The sequence below is a fragment of the Mustela nigripes genome, chromosome 14 (genome assembly GCF_022355385.1).
Source record: "Mustela nigripes isolate SB6536 chromosome 14, MUSNIG.SB6536, whole genome shotgun sequence".
NCBI classification, from domain to species: Eukaryota; Metazoa; Chordata; class Mammalia; order Carnivora; family Mustelidae; genus Mustela; species Mustela nigripes.
The window spans coordinates 22745326-22751492 of NC_081570.1; the positions used below are offsets into that span (position 1 = coordinate 22745326).

At 52.9% G+C, this 6167-nt stretch overlaps 1 long non-coding RNA gene across 1 annotated transcript; it reads right to left on the reverse strand.

Annotated features, from left to right (window-relative positions):
• Nucleotides 1-241: 241 nt before the first annotated feature.
• On the reverse strand, nucleotides 242-5362 carry LOC132001785 (uncharacterized). Its single transcript, XR_009399665.1, has 3 exons — nucleotides 4663-5362; nucleotides 2302-2361; nucleotides 242-319 (listed from the first exon to the last, which is right to left on the reverse strand). It is a non-coding gene; the product is annotated as an uncharacterized LOC132001785 (long non-coding RNA).
• Between the last annotated feature and the right edge of the window lie 805 nt (nucleotides 5363-6167).

Genomic DNA, 6167 nt, shown 5'->3' on the forward strand with positions numbered 1-6167 from the left:
ATGGCCAACCAAAGAGGTCATCAGAGTCTGCACTCAAAACTGTCATAGGGTCAACGTGTGACCCTGACCAGGTCCCCACCAACTGAGAGTCTCTATCTAGCCCTTAGCTAAGGGCGTAGAACAAGATGACCTACAATCACCGGTCCAGCTCAGACCATCCTAGTTTCCAAGGCAACAGTGATTCCTCAAGATGCAGGAGATAACATAACTCCAGGAGGGATGTGGCCTTTGACAGTACAAGTGGGGACATCCCAGGGAAAGCACACTGGAGTGAGGTCCTGGCCCCAGCAAGGGGTCGCCGATCATCCAAACAGATTGCCTGGGGAAGGAAAAGAACAGCTTTGGAGACAAGAAATCAGGATTCAGATTTCATTCTGCCATTCATCAGCTCTGTGAGCCTGGCCTTTTTCTGGCCTGTCTCTGAATCTTATGGTCCTTCTCTACAAAACAGGGACAATCACACCAACTTTATAAGGCTATGCGGCACTTAAATAAAACCATTTCTCTAAGGTCGCTATAAATACGCAGATGACAGCTGTTTTAACTGCTGTCTCCCACCTCCACCACTGAAGGCAACATTCACGCAGCTTCCCCAAGGGCCTGAGTCCCCAGATTCCAGGGACGTTCACCTGGAAGTTCTTCCAAATACCAGGCCACCGCCCTTCTGCTGCTGCTGCTGCTGCTGCTTGAATTCACAGACCCACTGAGCAGCTGGAACAGGACCAAAACCAAAATCCAAAGAGAAGCCGACTCCTGATTATGCGAGAGAGGCTAGAATAGTGGACACCAGGGCAAGTATCAACTGGGAGGGGCATGAGGGGGCCCCCCGACCTGGGTGATGGTCACTCAGCTGCACATATGTAAAAATCCATGGAGCTGTACGCCTAAGGTGTGCCCCTTACTCTATGTAAATTATACCTCAATTAAAAAAAAAAAAAACAAAAAACTCAAGTTTTCCCAAAGGTCCAAGAACATATGTGCACTCATGTGCCCACTCAGGCAGTGCCCGCCCAGACAGCAGTGCCCGCAGATGGGCACCCCCACAATGTACATCACAGCCCACCATCCAGGCGTGTCTCCTTGTGCCCAGAACCACATGGAGCCACAGGCCCACCTGAGCAGACACACTCCCGCATACATACACACAGCCTCTACACACCGAAGGATCTGTAGCAGACGGTGCTGGAAAAATCCAGAAAGTCATCAGCAGCTCCGCTGACACAAGGACTAGCCGGCTCCCTACCACAATTTCCGAAAGGGAGGGGAACTTCCTCATGTCTGCAGCTGAGCTGTTGAGGTAGCCGTGGTCTCTGAGCTGTCTCTGCAGGAGTCTCATCAAATCCCGCAGGTGTCTATACAGCCTGTGGCACCAGGGAGTTCTGCAGAGAGGAGAAGCTAGGGTCCCAGGAGGAGGAGAAACCTCCTGCATGGCTCACCCTGCTTCTAGGCCAAGACTGTGCCAGACCAGCCTTGGGGTCAGCCAGCAAATGTATGAGTCCCCAGGAGGCCAGGACGGGGGAATCCTGGTGGGCAGGAGGCTGGACAGGGAGTACGGAGGGTCACTGTGACAGGATGGGTGCTGTGGTTCCACAAAAAGTTTGGGAGCAGGAGAGCTCCGCTCTGTCCCCTGGCTCTGCCATTTATTCGCTGTGTGACCCTGGACAAGTTACTTACCTCTCTGGACCTCAGTCTGCCCCTCTATCAGATAGAGATAATAATACTAACTAGTAAGATAATATTACATGGTGGGAATGACGGGGGGATGTGGGATGAGGAGAGCCAATTGACATCACACATAGACGTATGTGTGGACATAGAAAGTACTCAACGGAGTGAATCACTTTTATTGAGGGCCCAAGGACAGGAAGAAGCCATTAGATAACAAGGATCCCATGGATTGCAAAATGACAGCCCACAAGCCCAGATGCAGCTCACACATGAAGTCTGGCCCATGCAGTGTGTTTCTTCTTTCTTTTTCAATTGTTATCGACATCTAAAAATCAAATTTCCTATCAAACTCCAAACATTCTGCTTCTCTTGAAGAGTTCAAACACTTGGCAACCCCGTTCCTCCTCCCCACCAGAGCCAGTTCCACCTGCCTGTCCCGGCCATGCCCAGCCCTGAGGCGGCAGAGATGGCACTTCAGGGCTGGGGGCTCTAGCGGGGGCACGGACATCCCCCTCCAGGGTCACGCAGCAAGTCAGCAGTGGAAGTAGAACTCAGGTTGCCAGATTCCTGGTCCTCCCTGAGCACCAACAAGATGCCAGGGAGAGAAACTGGTTGTGTTCCAAAAGCCCTTACCTGAAAGCCAGGGTCATCACGGGGCACGTAACTTACTCCTCTGAGCCTCAGTTCTTTCATCTGTAAAATGGGATAATAATAGTCCCTTCCTCAGGGTGATGGTGAAGACGAAATGAAGTAAAGAAGTAGGGATCACAGGGGCACCTGGGTGGCTCAGTGGGTTAAACCTCTGCCTTCAATTCAGGTCATGGTCTCAGGGTCCTGAGATCAAGCCCCACATTGGGCTGTCCGCTCAACAGGGAGCCTGCTTCCCCCCCTCCCGCCTGCCTCTCTCCCTACTTGTGATCTTTCTGTGTCCAATAAATAAATCTTAAAAAAAAAATTAAGAAGTAGGGATCACAGAGCAGCTCCCAGAACACATCAGGGCCCCTGGCATGTTCCGTGCATATGATCTAGTAACTTTCTTGAAGCAGCTGTAATAATCACTCTACTTAGCCCCACTTGACAGATGAGCCAACTGAGGCTAGTGGGCTAGTGAGATTCACAAAGCCAGTGATGGATGGAACTAGGATTTGGAATTCTTTTTTTTTTTTTTTTTTTTAGATCTTATTGATTTATTTGAGAGAGAGCACACAAATGGGTGAGGGGGGCAGCGGGAGAAAGAGAAGCAAACTCCCCACTAAGTGGGGAGCCAGATTCGGGGCTCCATCCCAGGACCCTGAGATCATGACCCAAGCCTGAAGCAAATGCTTAGCCAGCTTCACCAGCTGAGTCACCCAGGCGTCCTCAGGACTTGGAATTCTAACTCAAGTTCAAGGTAGGACAGTCTGGCTCCAAACACCAGCTCTCTCCATGCACTGGAAGCCTCTGCGGAGTCCACAGGTAAAAATTCCTGGGGGCCTCCTGCGTGCGGGACACTGGCAGACATCAGGCATTTGGCTCACAACAGACAAGGCAGCTGGCCCAGTCTGAGAGGCAGGAGGGGGGCGGCAAACAATGACCCAATCACTCAAGCTCTGGCAGTGGTAGGTGCCGGGGAGAAAAAGCAGGAGAGCGCTATGGAGTGCCTGGACAAGGCACAGAGGGAAGCTTAGCCAGCAGTCTGGGCAGGCTCCCCCAGAGAGGTGACCTCCAATGGCTGGTAAGGACCAGCCATGCGAAAATGGAGCAGGAGGAAGAGTGTTTGCAAAGGCTCCAAGTGGACAAAGGCAGGTGATTTCCAGGCACAGGAAGAAGGCCAAGTGTGACTGCAGCAGGGTGAGAAGAAAGGCAGAGAGGAAGTGGTCAGAAAGGCAGGTGGGGGCCCAAGTGCCACACAGCAGAGCACTCAGTTTCAAAATAATAGTACCCTTCCCTCCTGGCCGGTGCAAGCACCCAGACCTCTACCTGCAACACCTCATTTCATCCTCCCTAGGGAAGCCTTTCCCAGCTAGAGCTCCTTGACCCCATTCATCAGGGGACAACAATGAGGTTCCAAGAGAGGCCCGGGACTTGTCTCTGGAACTCCCACCTGAACCCTAAACCAGGCTAGGCTAAGCTGTCACCAGGCACCCTTTATCAGGGGACAGACCATGGACCACCAGTCTTCGTGTGATCGGAACAGGAAAATGACCTTTCCCAGCCCAGGCAAGCCTCTTCCTGGAGCAATAAGGCTCTCATGGCCCCTGTCCCTGGTAACACCAAGCTTTCAGCCCATGGGCATGGACATGGGGCACACACACATACACACGTGCACACGCACATACGCACACATGTGTTTGTGTGCAGCCATGCTCTCTACGTCATGAGCTTCCAGGCACCAGGTGGCTGTGGGCAGTTCCTCCCCAAGCTCCTCACCTCCTTGAGGGGTGCAACCCTTCGGCCAAGCCAGAAGCCTGGACAGCATTCTCACCTCTCACCTCCCCTACGCTGCCCACTTCTGATCTGCTACACAGTCCATCCAAGCTCCCACTTTACTCCCTATGCATGATCTTGGATCTAAAGGCAAGAAGCCTCCCTGCTTTCATGTCCCCTCCACACTCTCCACCACTTCATGCTGGAGAATCAAGGGCAAGACAGTGGTGATGCTCTCGGGGACTTGCGGATGGGAAAACCAGTTTAAAAGAAGTCCAGAGCTTTAGTATGGTGATGTCACCAGCCCAGGGCACCTGCTGATGGACACCAACGGCACCCTTTCTCACACACACACACACACACACACACACACACACACACCATTTCATAGCTATCAGGTTGCAAAGATTGCTGCTCCAAAACAAAACAAGAAATTCAACAACTGCTTCAGCCAGATGGGGCAAGAGGCTGAGAATATGAAACCCCCTGCTGGCCACCAGCGATCACCGCCCCGCCCCCCACCCCACCCTCGTCCCCTCCCACAAGCCAGAGCTCAGCTCCGAGGACTCTCCTTGGGAAGGAACTCACCTCCCAGCCCGAGGCATTGACAGAGCCTCGCCTCCGATCCAGGGCCCCGAATTCCTGCGCTGTGCCAGCTCCCTACCCTACACAGGGCCTCCTGTCTCATCGGTAAGGCATGGGTGGATGATCTCTGAGGGTCCTCCCAGTTTGGATACCCCACCTTTTATGGACATTGGTTACAGGGGCTGGGAGTCTCCGAAGCCCAAGGTGCAGTGCCAGCAGACCTGCCAGCAGGGGGCGCGCAAGCCTCGTTGACAGGGAGTCCCCTCCCGGAGATGGAGAAGGAGCCTGGAAACCGAGAGCTGACCAGTACCCCCTCCCCACTTGGTTTTCTTCCGAGCTCGGCATGGTCGCAGGGCTATCTTCACCCCTCCGAACAACCGCCTCTCCCAGCTGCTTCAATGGCCCCCCCGGTGCCGGTTACAGGTCTGGCCCTAGACCTACACGTTCCTAGACTGATGGGGAGAGAGCGGCGCCAAGCAGCCCATGCCGCTATCCAAAAGCAAATAAGTGGTGGGGAAAACCGCTGGGGAAGAAAGCATTTTAAAAACTAAAGCACTATTGGGGCACCTGGGTGGCTCAGTGGGCTAAGCATCCGCTTTCATTCAGCTCAGGTCAAGATCTCAGGGTCCTGGGATGGAGCCCCACATCAGGCTCTCTGCTCAGCAGGGAGCCTGCTCCCCCACCCCTCTCTCTCTCTGCCTGCCTCTCTGCCTACTTGTGATCTCTCTCTGTGCGTCATATAAATAAATAAAATCTTTAAAAAAAAAAAAAAAACTAAAGCACTATTGACTCTTGGGTAGACACCTGTACCCGGTGTAATGATCTTATTAAACTGATCAAAGTCCTTTGAGACAGGTAATAATGGCCACGTTTTACAGAATGGGAGGTTGAAATTTCAAGACAGCAGGTACATCGCCCAAGTCCACCCCGACAGGTCGTGAGTGGAAGAAGTAGGATTTGGACCCAGATCATTTTCTCTTCATTCTTTTATAACTCAAACGTCAACTCCGAGCTCACCACCTCCACTCCTGACCATCCAAGGGGGTCCTCTGTGTGGTCCCTAGAAGCAGACAAGTGCAGACGGGCCCCTTCCCTGAGCCGGCTGGCAGCCCTGGTCCTAGTCGTGCACTAATCTTATCCTGACTCTCAACCTGACCCAAATTCCGGGGAACCTAATTCTGACCCCACTAATGACAGCTAAATTTACAAAGTGCTTACCTCGTGCCAAGCACTTTGGATGCAACGTTTGCGATCCTCACCAAAAGCCAACCTGAAGTGTGCCATCCCCATCGTACAGAAGAGGAAGGAGATTCAGGAAGGTTCAATGATCGCCCAAGGACCCAAAGCTAAGACGGATCCCAGCCCCAGGCTGTTTACACACTGGAGCTCTTAACTGTTATTTAAACTCACTTTCTCCCATCCTCCCCCGAGGCCTCTCTAGCCAAGCCTCAGCTCCTGTCTCATCCTGAAAATGTGATGACCCTGCTCATGGCCCCTGCCAACCAGAT